This window comes from Aphelocoma coerulescens, chromosome 1A (assembly GCF_041296385.1).
Source record: "Aphelocoma coerulescens isolate FSJ_1873_10779 chromosome 1A, UR_Acoe_1.0, whole genome shotgun sequence".
In the NCBI taxonomy this organism is placed as follows: domain Eukaryota; kingdom Metazoa; phylum Chordata; class Aves; order Passeriformes; family Corvidae; genus Aphelocoma; species Aphelocoma coerulescens.
In genome coordinates, this window is record NC_091014.1 from 71,127,957 (window position 1) to 71,144,338 (window position 16,382).

Below are 16,382 nucleotides of genomic sequence, written 5' to 3' on the forward strand. Positions count from 1 at the left end.
AACATCCCAGCTTGTCTGCAGCACAGAAGAATGTTCCTGCCTGCTAACCTTTGTCAGTCACTGAAGACTTCCCAGAGCTGTAATTTGTTGAGCTCTGGCCAACTCTGAGCTGAGATCATTTAGAGTTTTACTTCCAGCACTTCAGCCTGTGTTTTCATTCACAGAATCCTCATGGCTTTCTTTCTAAACTGTAATCTTACAGGAACATATTGCATATCTGCATTTTGCACCCTGACAGCAGCTGTATTTTACCAGTAAGCCCCATACTGGGAACACTGTTCATCTTCCTTTAAGAAATATTTGAGATTTTGTTAATGCTAAAAAAGGTTTTTGGAGAGGTTTTGTTGAAAGACATTTTTCACATGTGAAGTATTCTAATTTGCAATTATTATTTGAGTACCTTTTAATTGCTCTGTTTATTTCTCTGCTATGTGAAATTCCATCATTTAGGGAATGTTTGGAAAGCTTCTGAACTCTGTTGGTGAGGAATATGTAATGAGAAACCAAAGGGAAAAGAGGCCTTGTGCAAGAGTGATTCACAGCTTCTCTCTTCCCTCTCCAAACAAAATTGTAACACCAGCATCTACTGATCACAGTATAAAATAATTTCTTTTGAAATCACTCTTCCATGTCAGATTTCTCTTCTGATGTAATACATAAGCAGTGTTATCCCTAATGAGAAGTGCTGCACCTGGCAGCAAGATTTGAGCCTGAGCTTAAAGGCAGGAGAAAATTACTTTTGATATAGAGCAACATTTCCAAGCATAGTGCTGGCTGCAGTAAATTGAGATGCCTAAACTGCATTGATTAGAATCAGTCTGAAAGAATCATGCTTAAAAAAACAAAACAGAGAAAAAAAAAGACTGTCCCTGCCCCCTGCCATGACAGGGGGTTGAAACTTGACGATCTTTAAGGTCTCTTCCAACTCAAACAAATCTGTAATATCATTCTATAAGGTACTGTAAGGATAATGAAACCTTTCTTTCCTGTTAGGACCCCTATTGTGTTCAGGACAATTTGTCATCTGTTATAGCTTATTTTAAAGCTAGTTAAGGAGTTTCTTAAGAAGAAATGCAATAGAAGGGATTGAAATGTAAATACAGGGCTGGATTGCAGTTTGATGTGTGTGCTGTCAGTGGTAGGCAGGAACAGAGCAGTGGTAAGATAGAAAGGAATATTTAGCTATGAAATGCTGTGAGTACAGCACAGTTGACAATTTCTGCATTCCAGTCTACATCCTCTTAGGCTTTGGCTTCATAAGAAACCTTTGTAGAATACACAAAGATCTATGCATCAAATGCACCATTCTGCACAAATTTTTTTCTCAACATAGTATGTGTCCCTTCTACAATTTTAAAAAAAATTCTTCGGGATTAGACTAGGTTTACTAAGTGACCCTGCAAAAAACCGCTGTTATGTCATGAAAATGCAAGTAGGTGAAACAAATTATCACCAATCTGCCTTGTTGCATACACATGGGCAAAAGAAAAGAACCTCAGGGCAAATGCTTTGAGTTTAATTCTGAAATCCTCAGATAAATCCTGAAATTTAGCAACAGGAAGTTTCTGGAGCCTAAAGAACTTTTAGTGTTTGGTCCCAAATGAATAGCTTGGCCTGAAGCATTTCTCACAGACTTAAATATGTGCTTTTGAAAATCAAATCCTAGTGGGCATTCCAAAATGTAACTTCAGGGTTCAAACTCTACTTTGCTATTGGCAAATATGCTGATAAATACCTGTAATATTGTGTTTCTTCCTTCTGTGGAGCTACCAGTTCTCTCACAGTCTAACCAGGGAATGCATGGCGTGGTGTATCTCCATCTCTTTTCCTAGATCTGAGCATGTACACACTGTCTGCCCCCATGTATTGCCACACATGAGTGATTCCTGAACTCAGAGGGAATGCAGTGTCTCTGCTGCACCACACATGCCCTGCATGGATCTCAATTCCCAGCTGCTCTCAGTGCCAGGACACAAGTCTGAACAGGCTGGAAGTGGAGGGGTTAACGCTAATGCCTTTGTCAATCCTTTAATAGTCACTTTAGGCTTCATAAATTCAAATTCCCCTTTGTGCTGGGCCAAGGGGAAAAGATAGGGTGATGCATCTTTAAGTAGTGAGGATGAGATCACCTCCTTTTTATAGAAACTGAAATCATCCAAAAGCTGCACAGCAGCAGGCTGAGCACGTTTCTCAAGCTGCATAAAAACAGCACTATCTGGGAATTTCTTTCCAAATAGAAAGGGAGCACATATCCAGCCAGCTCTTATCTTGAAATATGACTCTTAGACACTGCTTTTATTTCTTGGCAAGAATTGAGGGATTTGACTGGTTTTTTTGTTATTACTTCTCCAGTCATTTAACTCCATCTTTACAGTTGTGAAAGTGAAAACGAGATCCTTCATTTTCCACTGGATGTGATGAGAAATCATTATAACACTCTGAATCTCATCTAGAGAGGAATAATCTGATGCTGTGATAGAGCAATTAATAGTTATAAAGATAAAGCAATAAATCCCACATAAAAAATTATCCTGTCCTAATACTGTGCATTATCATACAGGCTCTTCAGAGAAAGAGTGAATATTGTTCATAAAATAGACTTTGCCCACCACGCAAGCACACACACAAACTCCTGTACACACACAGACAGCCATGCAGTCTGACTCATTAGTGGGTTGAACACAGCCAGGCAAAGGCCAGAACCAGGATTCCTGCAGGAGTGTTTACAACATCACAGGGCATGTTTGCAGCCATGGTATGTCCCCTATAAAACCCCCAAGAGCATACTCTAGAGTCCAGCAGGTACATCCACAAATCAGAGCAGTGCTTACATTTAACCACATATTGTGCAAGATGAGTGACATCACTTTGTTCTGACTGTTCTGTATCTTGCATTGCTTACATAAGTCATACTACCATCAGCTTTTCTTGTGTTTCCTGGTTTTAGGAATGCTAGTTCAAAGGACAGGGTTCAAAGAGGATTTTAACACCTGGTGTAAGCGGGACAGGAGGGGGTTGAAGGTCTGAAAGTTTTCACTCATGAATTAAAGGGGTGAGCAGATAAATCACTGTGGTTAAGTGCCTGAGGTCTGGACCCCATCTCTCTCAGTCACAGGCTCCCTGAGCCACAAAGAGCCATGGAGGGTGACAACTATAAGGAAGCATTTCTCTTGGTCATTAATGAACCAGGACTATAACAACAAGAAAGCACAGCACAACAATATGTACTGGGCTGCTGAGACCTCACACAGACCAGAAGGAATCTGTGCAGCTCCCTAGTCACATCCATTTCAGGCCCAAACTGCTCCCTGCTTAGAGGCTCTGTTCCTGTGTCCATTCACCTGTGCCCTGTGAATGAGTAGACAGTGGGACAAGCTGCCCTGGGAGACCTGGCTGTCCTGGGCCCTCTGCAGCATGGCTGGCTCTATGCCAGCATGGAGCAAAGGGCTTCCTGCACAGAATGCAGCAGCCTGTGGGAAAGCAGAATTATACCACTTCACTGATTGGAAAGTGCTTTAAAAGTCAAGTCCTGCATTATCTTTTGGGGGAAATGTAAAGCAAAGAAGTGGCTGAGAAAAATGAGCTCACCTGTTTTTTGAAATCTCTGTGTATGTGTACAAATGTGGACTCCACAGCTGATGTTATTTTGATTTATTAATGTATTTGTTGTGTTTTACTGGGGTACAGACAGACCTCTGCAGCACAGTCTTACAGTGCAATGGGTCCTGCTGGGAATGACATAGATCAGAGAACCACAAAATGAAAAATGTCATTACAATAGAATGCAAATTTCATTTCAGAAGTAACGTGTTGTTCTATAGCTGTCCTTTCAGGTTTCACTTCCATAAGCCTCTTAGAAACTAAGCTGTGAAATTGCACTCCACCTTCATTAACAACCAAAATCCAAGTACACTTCATGCCGTGAAAAGCAGATAGTGTATGACTATCTAATATATCTATACAAGGTATTTATATTAAAGATTTATGATATATGCTAACACATGGCCATATCCTTAGCACTTTAGGCTTGCACAGCTCTATTGGTATATAGCCAATATATCCCAGGTCGGAACACAGCCTTCAAAGCCTTTACTCATTTGATTGTTGAAAGGCTGAGGACAGAAAGTCTCACAAAAAATTTTATATTCATCTGAAATATCTGCCTGATAAAGCAAGAACTATATTTTTTGTGATTGGTCCAGGCACAAAAAGCCCAGACTTGTTTCAGGTGAGTTTTTTTCCTGGAAGATATTTAGTAGATGCATACCTAGTTTCTAAACCAGAGATATTCTTTCAAGTTAGTTCTCTACATAACCCTAAATCTACTGAATAATAAAAAGGGATCTGAATATTTAGAAGGTTTTTATATCTTTTCACTGACTTTTCCTGAAAACCAGTCATTCTATGAGTGCATTACAACTTTAATGAAACAATTTCAAAGACATGGTGGCATTACATTTTTTGCTGTCCAGCTAAGATATCGACTTAGAACAAATGTAAATAAAAAGAAGGTCTCACCACTGAAAAAGTGTAATACCTCTAAAATTAAAAACTCTGGCTTTTTTGTTAAGGTTCATTTTGTTGTACAGACAGAAATGAAAAAGAACAACACAAAACCAAAGCCCAGCATGACTGGTTTTCTGCCTTAATTGTGGTAGGCCAGTGGTAGCTGAACTGCTGCAGAGCCATGTGCTGTAATTCCTTTCCAGCCATGCTTGGAGTACACTGTGCTTGTCAGTAGGCACTCTGCTGCTCTGGCTGCTTATCATAACAGGGATATCAGAGCAGGAAGAAGCACTTCCTGTGCTGCCCACAGGCTGGGCTTAGAATATCCTGCAAAAGATGTGAGGCAAGTACTGAGCTGTTCCTGGAAGGCAGCCACATCTGGAAGCTGGATAGTGAGAAGAGTGGAAGAGCTGGCATTCCCATTTCAGCGTCAATGCCAAGACAGCACATTAACTTCAGCTTGCTCTGATTTTAACAGAATAGGAGAAGATTAAAACTCTCCTTTTACAATGTACTTGCCCACATAATAACTTTGGCCAAGTCCTGATCTCAGTTCTTGGTGATGTTGTAAATTCTGTGTTTATAAGCAGCTAATATGACAAAATGTGCAGAGTCATTGTTCTCTTCAGCAAAATAAATGCTGTCCAAGTCTGGGCAGTTCTCAGTTGCACAGGTTGAGCTACATTTCCCGGTGAAATGCAAGCAGAGCAGCTTCCAGCTGAACGTAAGTTCGGCTGAACTTGCCTGGGTAGAGTTTCCTGTAATGCCATCAAATCTGAACCAGTTTACTTCAAGGTACTTTTGGTATTTCTACCTGTTGCACACTGTAGACATAGGGAATTCGTGGAGCTAGAATTATTGAACCAGATTCAGGGCTGTTCTTATGCAGTTACTTGACCAGTGCAGAACAAATATTGCAGCCATTTTTATTTGTTGCTATTTTTTGTCAGCCTTTCTTAACAAAAAACATGCACAGAGATGAAAAATTGTGCTGTAATTTATTTCAGTTGTTTGGAAACCACAAACTATTATATGTTTATCTCTCAACATACAGGAAATCACTGTCTCCCAAATAGCCAAAATTCAGAGTTGTAGGTTTATTTCTGTTTGACTCAAATATTGATGTCATAAGGAATGTATATTTCTTTTAAGGAATTTTGTTTATTCATAAAAATGCATCTAAAGATCTGAAAGGAACAATAGTTGACTATTTCTTTGATCAAGAAGAACATCAAATGTGCCTCTCCTCGTATTCTCACGCTCTTATCAATACTTCCCCAAGCTTCCTGCTGACTTTCATAGGCTGTTTTATATAGACTCTGCTATAAAGTATCCTAACATTTTCTACAATCCACCCAACCTGTCTTCAGCAGAGCTTTCACTACACGCAACTGTCTACCATGAGGAAGGAAATATTTTTCTTTTGGTTGGCCTCTTATTATATCCATTCAATTTGATTAGATTTGCTATAATCTTCATGTTAAGGTTCACCTAATGGCAACTATTAGCAATCCTCTGATTTATTTCATAATTCTAATGAAATACTTGAGTGCATTATAGTATAGAGACTAAGAAAAAACATATCTACTATACCATCCCACTGAAGAACTGAAAATAAATCACCTGATATTTTTGCACACAAGTTACTTACTTTTGTGCAGGAAGGGACTTATGTCTATGAATCGACAGAATTCTCAGTCAGCCAAAAATTTAACCAGACTTTCAATAATGCTGAAGACCATTAAGCAATGACCAACATTTTTCAGAGTTCAGCAACCACAGCTAACATGATAACTTAGCATAATTTTTTCAAAAGAAATAATTTGAAAAGAAATATTTTTGAACCCTAACCTATCTGCAGGCATTTAATTTTTTAAAACATCCTGGCCAAACAATGCCACGGATGTCTGCAGTGGTGTGAACTTCATGTACAAACCACAGTCAGTCAGAGACTTGATTTTTATCTAAGTTTAGGAAGTTGATTGTCCTACCTAATTCTTACTTCTCCTTCTTCACTTTATATTTCCGCAGGAACATACTGAACAGGCACAGAAATCCCGTAAGTCTGTGTAGATAAAGAAATTAAGGGGAGAATAAGCCCTAAACTGTCATAGCCCAGATTCAGAATTTTGGGTGTTTCTCCTGGGTGTTGAATCATCTTGACGGATCAAGTTTGCTTTTCTCCTTCAGTAGCTTTGGGCAGCCTTTTATGATCCTACTAAGAATCAGAAAATAAAACAAGGAACCAGAGTCAAAACTTCAGACCTTCAGAGTTTAAGACAAATATTTCATGACAAGTTTCTTTTTCTTGATACGAGCCAAACATTTGAATTTGGAAGCACAGGAGGATTTTTGCTCACCTTCAGGAGTCATGTTGTGGTATTGCATATAACCTCTAGCCCCTTTCATGGGGAAACCAAGAAACCAGTGTCCTTAAACAACTTCAAAGTGTGTTTGCACATAAGGGTTGTGCCTAAGAGGCTCTATCACCATCACTAACAAAGGACTTTGGGTGGGAACTGTGAAGGACACAAAAGGGGCTGTTTTACTTTTCTTTGGTCAGAACCAGGTGAACTCTAGTAGCTGCCATTTTTTCCTGTATGAGGTAAAAATAAGTGACTGCTCGTCAAAGGGATTTCTGCCACTTTTTTCCTAATTACTGTCATCCTGTTGACAGGTTCAAATCACTTGAATTCCCTGATTTCATATTTGCAAAGTCAACAAGATCTATCCCTTGAACTTTCAGGATCTTCAACATGTTCAATCCTGCGTTTAAAACACTGAAGCATGTAATTGAAGACGCTGCAACATCTGTTAAGGGTCCATCATTCTACTTTGGCCAAGTCGATTTGATGACCATTTCTATCTACAGAACTTCACGTGCTCAGAAGCTGTTATTTAATTTTGCCTTTAAAAGTAGTTCTATGACTGGTTTGATTTCTTAAATATAGTAGATACTATAGATTAAAGATGGCACAAAAAATTAATTCCATTATCACACTGCTTCTTGAACATAACCACACTGGAATTACCAGTACTTTCTCTTCTCTCAAATATTAAGTGCTAAGGAGTGGGCCAACATGGGAAACCTGACTAGTCATGTATCATGGATTGCTCCTGAATACCTGCGGCAATTCAGTGCCATTACCATCACAAGTGCTGTGCTCATTTCTTCCATTTCTGAAGTCTTCCTCATTACAGCCATGGATACTAATAAATGATTCATAGCTCACAGCACTTCTATCTGCTGCTTTGGAAACATCATTAATGTGATCCATTCTTGGCTCTAGAAATGGATTGAAACATATGGATGGAGTTGCCAAATATCGTTAGTGTCACTTGTCCTTTTGACTGGATCGTAAAGACCTAATGTAAGGGAAAGCTATTTTTTTTAACCTTTAAACAGTGCAGTTCCATTTCACATTCTTATCGGCAATGGAAGAAGCCAAGTTTTACTCTACTACTGGACTGAGAAGGCAAATTATTTTCTGTCACTGGATTTGTCCTTTCAAATTAAGATACAGATATATTAGAAGTACGGAAAAGCTGCAGGGCTCAGTACCAGGGCCAGATTAATTAATATTTTATTGATGATCTGGATGTCCAGATCAAGTGCACCCTTAATAAATTTGTAGATGACACAAAGTTAGGTGGGAGTGTAGATCTGCTGGAGAGCAGGAAGGCTCTGCAGAGGGACCTGGACAGGCTGGATCCATGGACTGAGGCAAATGGACCAAGGGTCAACAGGGCCAAGTGCCCGGTCCTGCCCTCAGGTCACAACAACCCCAGGCAATACCACAGTTCAGGACCAGTCTCCAGTGTACTTGGTTTGCTTGTAAAGATACGGTAAAAACATTTCAAAGTTCAGCAGCCTGAGCTGTAAACAGGGTTCCTTTTCCTCATGGGTTGCAGGATTCATCTAGGTTTGACAGAAAGGCTGGAGAATGGGAAAAAAGGGAAAAAAGAAACAAAATAAGGAATGAGGCTCGCAACCAGCTATATGGAAAGCAGATTTTTATGATGGTGAAATGTCAGGTGACATCCAAGTTAAAGAAAAGACCTAACAGTTTGTGATGCTTTTGTTATAACAATTTCTTTATCTGACTGCTGCCATATGTGATTTTTGAAAGACTTCTGACATCTAATTTCTAAAGCTTTGTTCATAAGCAATAACTACAGTGTTTAATCTCTTCAGGACAAGGACTCTCTTCTTTTGTCCATGCATAGTAATTAGACCTAGCATAATTTAGAACCTCTAGATAGTGCATGTGTGGGATACTGTAGCATTCAAAGCTAAATGCATGGCATTTTTCCTTTAGTTTAATTGGAAAAGATTACCCTTATTTTTTTCAGACTGCCAAACAAAAGAATATGGTCTTCCCAAGTATAATTTTCCCTTTCTACCTCCTGCAAAGCCTTACAGGTGTATTTCCCCTGAACATGCATTACAAGCAAGCCTTTGGAACAAAGCATGACATCAAACTGGCTCATCAAGAGAAACTCTGTCAGCTGTCCATGACACTGCTGAATGAAAGCACTTGTCAGAGCTAACACACAGCCAAACATCCATGGACAGACAGGGAAGCGCTCGCTAATTACCTCCCAAGTCTTCCTATTTACTTGATTGTGCCTGGCTCAGAGATACAGTATGTGAAACCCCTGCTCTGCAGGGACTTGGTGCTTTCATGTAGAGATGCTAGATCTTCCTTACAGGAAATTTCTTTTGTCCCTTAATGTTTCCACAAAGAACTGGTAAGATGCAGGAAATAATTCTGTGACTTTGGCATCTGATGTTCATGAAGCTTCAACAGTCCCTGTAAGCAGGTAGGAGTAGGTGTATGTATGTGTATGTAGGTGTGCACTTCAGCTCAGAGCAGGCATGGCAGCACCCCTTGGCTTCCTTACATGGAACACTGACTAGAGAAAGGATTTTCCAACAACCACACTTTGGGTGGATTGACAGAGACAGCTGTGAAGAAGGAAGAGATGTTTGCAATACAGGATTTCTTTTGGCCTTAGCGACCAAATTCATGTTTCAAGAGTGAAAAGTTTCTGCCTAAATTCATGGAATCAATTAATCCTCAGTGTTCCATAAGCCATTTGAACTGTGAAATTCAAATTGATGTTCTTCAGCTTATTTATTGTAAGTATGCTAAGAACAGCCTTTCTTCAGTGGAAAGACACATCCCACCTCCTGAAGCTCCTTAGTTGCCTCTTTTTCATTGAACTGCATGAAGAAAGGAAATCTCATAGCCTTCTGCCTGAGATAAGCACATAATAAGCTCCCTAAATCTAACAGATGTCTCTACCTTTTAAGCTGATCTGGGGAGCACTTTTTATAGTCTATAGTCTAAAATATTTGGATAAGGAAGAACAGCACTACATGAAAGAGTACTGTGCCTGGGTATACCCAGAAACTGACTGGCTTAAGACTTCATCTCTTCCTGCTCTGCCTGCACGAGTGTGATCAACATCCCCCAGGACAGTGTGGGAGTGTGCAACCAGCCAGGGAACTACCTGCCACTAACAGGAAGAGCACTGAACACCTCAAGCCTCCAAATGTCTTACTTTTTCCTCCTGGTGGGACCCAAATGCCTTACAGCACAGAGTAAGCTTGTCTACAAGCAGTACAGAAACTTCTAACACACACAAGCCCTCTAAAGTACCATTTGGGGATTTCTTTCGGCATTGTTAAAGGATGCCACAAGCCCAGTTAAGATTTACACATATATAAATTGTCTTTAACAGGACACAGTGTCAAAATACAGAAACACAACACTCTTCCAAGCTTTCTGGAAATATCCGGGCCTTACCGGGATTTAAGTCTGATTTATCTATTTCTTATGTTTCATCTTGCCAGGATGAACTTGCTCAATTTTAGTAAATATATGTTCATTGTCAGAGGCACAGTTGATTTAGATACAAGACATATTTTCCAGGCATTTCTGTGCATAAAACACTGTATAATACACAAAAAGTGTAATGTGTGACTGTCAAGATATATGGTCTGAAACTTAGGAGTTAATTGTTTGTAATTCAACTAGATAAGAAAAAGTTTTATTTGAAGTGATCATAAATTGTTGTGAACTCATTAGATGGGTACCTGCTTAATACATACTGGTATAATTTCTATCTTTTTTTGCAAGAACAGCAGATCACATGATTTATAAAAGCATTTGTTGAAGGTGTAATAATCACTTTGGGCACTAATAAATGCTTTACAAACCACAAAATAATTGAGACCATTTTCATAGTTTAAGCTACCCTAGCTAGTTGCATTTACTCAGTTCACCACCGGTGAAAAAGATCTCATGGAGACAACTGACTGATCTTAATAACGCAGTTCTTGTGTTCGAGGCACGAGCTCTGGCGTGCCCCAGGTCAGACAGCCCAGCTGCGTTACTTCTGTGCGTTGCTGAAGCGACTTCGGCATCAGGAAAAGAGCTGCTGGCTGAGCTAGCTAGCTGGCTTCTCTGAGAGGGAAACACGGCAGGAGCTGATGGGATCGGCTCACGTTAGCTCAGATACAAAGGAAGAGAGAGGCTGTTCTGGTCTGGCTCCTAACAGGCTTATTGTTAGAAGTTTTGCATCCCGAACAAGCTTGGAAGGGATGGAATGCGATGGGATCCTCCCCTGAGGCTTGTCCTCAGTTTTATACGGAATTTGAAAACCGCGGGGAAAGGGGAAAACAACCAATGAGTTACAAGCCAGGGTGAGGATACAATCTAACAAGAACCACTGGGGGAAACTGAGAGGCGGGAGTTATAACAGAGAACCAGTGAACAACCGAGTAACCAAGAATTTTCCCGAACCGGGGGAGGTGTGGCTTGGGCTTCTGAGCCGCCCTTCGACCCACCCTCTGAGTCTGCCTCTTCGGGAAACTCGATCCAGGGGATGGGCTGGGATTGATTGGCATCATGCTGCCCCAGCCCCGCAGTGGGATGGGTCACAGCAACAGCTTAATGCCTCAGATAGTGTGCAGAAAGGCTGGCTACCTCACCCTGAGCTAGTGTGCAGAAAAGTGCATGTCATCATGACTCAGATCCTCCAAAGCAACACACTGTAAAATTTAGAGAACAATCTTCAGAATAAAATTCCTGTTTCACAGGCTTCCTTTCTCCCTACCTCTGACCAAACGAGGTTATTGTGTTTCGACTTGAGAGAAAAAGGCAACATTTCACATACTTTCATTTAAACATAAATAGTACTTTAAGCCTTCAACTTCTTTTGTTTGCTTTACAACTTGAACACAACTTCTCTTCTTGCGCATGCAAATGAGTTGATGCTTTTGTAAGATACGTTTACTGTCTATATTCTACAGAGGCAGAAAAAAAATATTGAGTTAATTAAAAAAACCCTTCAAGATGAACTCCTGACCTTTTTGACACCCACTGACCTCTTCCTTTTACATGATTGAGTCAGTAAGGCCAAATTCCACTCAAAATCATCCTAAAAATAGGTTTGTTTTTTTTTTTAATGTTAAAAGCATTTCTCTAGTGGGAAACTTGATTTCCCTAATTCATGTATTTATTATATATATTGGTATGAGCAACAAAATATTTTGAAAAGGTGAAAAAGTATTTTTATTATATGAGAGAGCACATCAGAGCAGAGTTCAATAAGGTAATCTGTAGAGAAAAATCTTTGTTCTAGAGGTAAATTGTTGAAGATCACAGAATCACAGACTGGTTTGACTTGGAAGGACCTTAAAGCTCATCTTGTTTCAATCCCCTGCCATGGGCAGGGACACCTTCCACTAGAACAGGCTGTTCCAAGCTCCAAAGACTACCTGAATTGTCTTGAGTGTAGTTGACCTACTGAATGTTTAAGTAAATATGAATCTAAAAAACCTGCCACACTGAGTCCTTTATCTGGAGCAGCTGCTTGAGTCATCTATTAGAGCAACCCAGATAAGAGCAGATCTTGTGGAAAGAGCAATTTCTTTTGCTCTCTGCTCACAGATTCTTTCTTATCTTGCCTGTTATTAAAAATAATAACTGATGTTTATTAATACTGAAATACTAACATAATTATACAATATAGTGTAATATAGCACTAAAACCAGTAAAATAAAATCACACTAGTGCCAAAATTGTTAACTTTTCAAATACCCTTTTGGTTACATATTTCTAAAATACCTAGATATTTCTATTATTTAGACATTTCTAAAAAAAAAAAAAAAAAAAAATCTACATCATTACTAGTTGCATTCATAGAATGGTTACTCATACTCAGATTTTATTTTGCCCCTATACTTCCAGAGGTGTACACACTAATTCAGGAGTTAAGAAAAACTAATTTCCAAATTATAACATAATTATTTAGAAATTACCTCTGAAAAGTCAGTTTATTTTTAGAAAGTTATCACATAACTTTTCCCAAAATAATTAAGGACGTAATCACTACATTCTTTATAAACTTTGCAATATTTGATCACTTCTCTGGAGAAGTGGGTTTTTTTATACCCTCTGTTACTGCCTGTTGAGATTTAATTTTCTCTTTAAGGCAGGCTGAAACCTGTTCTTTGTGGTTACAAACAGGTCTTGCACAAGCCTTGAGCACCACCTGATGTGGATGGCAAACACACACTTTCCCAGCAGCAGCCTCTCAATGTGACACAAGGTCACCTCCCAGCCCTGGCTCACCTCACTGAGCCCCTGTGGCCTCACCACCCAATTCTCTTCCACCAGATTTGTCCTCTCAAAGGACACAGGTAATACTTAGGCAGATTTACACGTTCACAGTCCTGAAATCCTGTGTCCAAGAGGTGGTGAACATTTCTTTAGCAATTGCTACCTATGAATTCAAAGCCTGTAACACACAGAGGCTGAAGAGTGCAGGGTGAGACACAGGTAAGGTAACACGTCAAGGAATTAAGCAATATACCGCGATCAAGTAAGATTCCTGTGGAAAGCAATGCTGTGTCACTCTCTGGGACAGACTTCTCAGCAGATACTTGGCCTGTGCAAGCTCCTGACTACTTCTGCTCTCTGAGGTGACTTCCAGCCAGTTCAGTTTTTTCAGCAGAATCCCATGCCTTGAATGGAAAACCCTACCTAGCCTGACAGGGACTTCTTTCCTGCAAGGAACTTGCTTTTGTCAAGGGACTGCCCCATTTCCTCTTATCCAAGAGCTTAGCTATATGAAAAAATAGTTCCTGCATGGATTTCAGATTTGCTGAGCTGGTGAAGAGCTTGGGATGGGTTCATAAGTGGTGAGGGGCTTCTGGGTACAAGTACAAATACAGCTTGGGAAAAACAATGAAACATGGATTCTGTGTTAGTGGCTTATAAGTCTCAGAAGTCTGTTATCACAAAGACTATGGTTCCTATGTCACTCCTATTGAGATATTTATCCTCTCAGGAACAGCACAGGAACAACCTGGGATAAAAGTCTCAGATGCAGAAGGCTCAGTGGTTTTGGCTAAAGAGGAGAGGGATCAGACTGGGCTGAAAGCTCTACGTACAAGTTCAGATGTGTTTCTACTCCTACAGTGCAAGGCTGAGCATCTCTGGCTTCCATTCAGTATAACCCATGGCAATTAACAGATGAAAGTAGGAGCAGGGTAGCAAGAGTGGTACAAAGAAAGGGGGAAGAGCAAAAGAAAACTAAACACATAGAACACCTCTAACTTCAAAATTGCATGACCTTAAATATTCTGCTGTGCATTCAGAGGTCTAACGCCAGAGAATTATTTGGCTGAAAAAAGATCTTGTAACATTATGTAGATAAAACCTTCAGTAATTTGTATGTTTAATCTTGGGAGCAAAATCAGGTCCATGTTCAACACGAGGAAGTTCTAGAAGTAACTTTGAGTTACCTTTCAAGCTGGCCAATTTAAAACAGTTTATAATGGGAGGTCCCAAACTGCCATGTCCTAAGTCAGAATGCCTTGATGCAGTTAGGGAGGCCATTAAGTAAAGATTGCAGAATTCCTTTTTGCATATAAACTGTCTGGATGGCCACTGACACGTAGGCATGCCCTCAGCAGAACAGCAGACTGCCAAAGATCCCAATTGGCAATATCCCAATTTAAGACTAAAATAGGATTAGAATTTTTAAATTGCTTAATCTCTTCCTTGAAAAACTGCATTTCATGCCCTGTGATGGTCTATAAGCCAGATATAACATTCAGTTGCTACATATAGCTGTTATTAATCTTAATTTCTTTTTATCAGTAAGGGAAGACATGAGAAAAATGGGGGTACTTTGCATGTTTATAATGGATTGAATAGAACTTCATAGTTACAAAATCTGTTCCTGGAATAGTTTATGCACATAGAGAGCTTGAGGCGCTCAAGTAAGACACTGGTCTCTGATGGGCTATAAGTAGCCACACAGATTTGCCAGCATCCGGACTGTCAGGTATGTGTAATCCAGGACTCAGCCATTAGACAGACACTCAAATGCATTCAATAAGCCCATATTTGCTAACTTGCATGCTCATTTTCACCATTAGATATTCACACCCAGTGTGGTCTTACTAGCACACACTGCAGGCTATCACTATTAGCTACTACTAAAAAAGCATAGTAGGAAAATATAGCCTCATATGAATAACTTACATGACTTTTGCATAGCAAAGATGATTGTTATCAACTAGTGCAAAAGAAACACCCCACAACATTAAGCCAGTTAGATATTTTTAATAGCCTAAGGCTTTTGTACTTACCTTTCTGCTGTATAGAACACACATCCTAAGTTACAAAGATGAATCCAGCCCAGTCTCTGCCCCAAAGCCTATCCCTCTTGTTAATCAATATACATATTTTACATCAGGACGTGAAGTGCATTATTATATAAGAAAGCACAGGATTCTATCATTAGGGCACTGTGCAGTTTAAAACCTCCCTGGAGGGACACTCCCAGGTTGGCAGGGCCTTTGTGGTCCACACCTTAGCATAACAGAACCTCAGTGAGGGAACAGGGTAAACCAGAGTTCAGGCCCAAAGGTGCCTCCAGAGTCTGGAGGCAGGTCTGGGGCTAAGCTCAGCAAGCAGCCTGCAGCTCAAGGGCCAGAGGAACAGCAACCACAACTGAACTACACCCAGAGACCACCACATGTTCCAAAGGGCCTCAGGGCTGAGCTTAAATAGGGACCCCAGTCTGGGGTGGGGGAAAGGAGGCCCCAGGTGAGGGTGATCAGGGCAATTAAGGCTTTTTAGAGCCCTCAGGACCATAACACCCATTACCCCTTTGTAAGAGAAGATTTTGTGCACAATTGAGTTCAGTGAGAGCATGCATGGTCAGATAGTGCTCCTGGTGCCCATTGTAGTGATAACATCGTGCTAAGTATCGCTGAAGAAGATCTTTAGGACCAATATATAAAGACCAGATACAAAGCCCCCTCTCTGTCAAGACTTTGGCTAGACAGAGTGGTTTCTTGTTTTACAATGTACTGTGGGATTTTTAAAAACCAAAATCAATTAGTATTCTAGGATTCAAACTGATCCTAAGGGTACTTAATCGATAATCTCTTTAAGAAAACAAGCTTTATTCCTCTGTTTTCTGGTCAAGTGCTGTGATCTACTAGGAGATATGTTTGGCTAGGGAAGCCTACAGGAAGGAAAACATCTGCATTTTTTTTCCATGGGCATGTTTTGATAGAAGCCAGAGAAAGTAGAAGGTAGGCTGGGGAGCTAAGAAGGGGCAGGAATACCTTTTCATTTTACAAAAGACCTGGACAGGGCAGCAGTAGGTTTCCTTGACTGCTTTTTTAAAGCAGGGTGGCTGGAACTTTATGGATAGTGTTCAGGGCACAGCAGAGAGGCTGAACTGGAGACTCTGGAGAAACTGCTGCAGGGTTGTCTACTGGCTGGTGATACAAGTGTTCCCATGTGCCCTCAATGTGACAGTGCTGTTGGGATCCAGCAGCA

General features: G+C 40.2%; 1 long non-coding RNA gene across 1 annotated transcript; it reads right to left on the reverse strand.

Annotated features, from left to right (window-relative positions):
• Positions 1-3,667: 3,667 nt before the first annotated feature.
• On the reverse strand, positions 3,668-15,553 carry LOC138104334 (uncharacterized). Its single transcript, XR_011148017.1, has 3 exons — positions 15,179-15,553; positions 8,352-8,443; positions 3,668-7,308 (listed from the first exon to the last, which is right to left on the reverse strand). It is a non-coding gene; the product is annotated as an uncharacterized lncRNA (long non-coding RNA).
• Between the last annotated feature and the right edge of the window lie 829 nt (positions 15,554-16,382).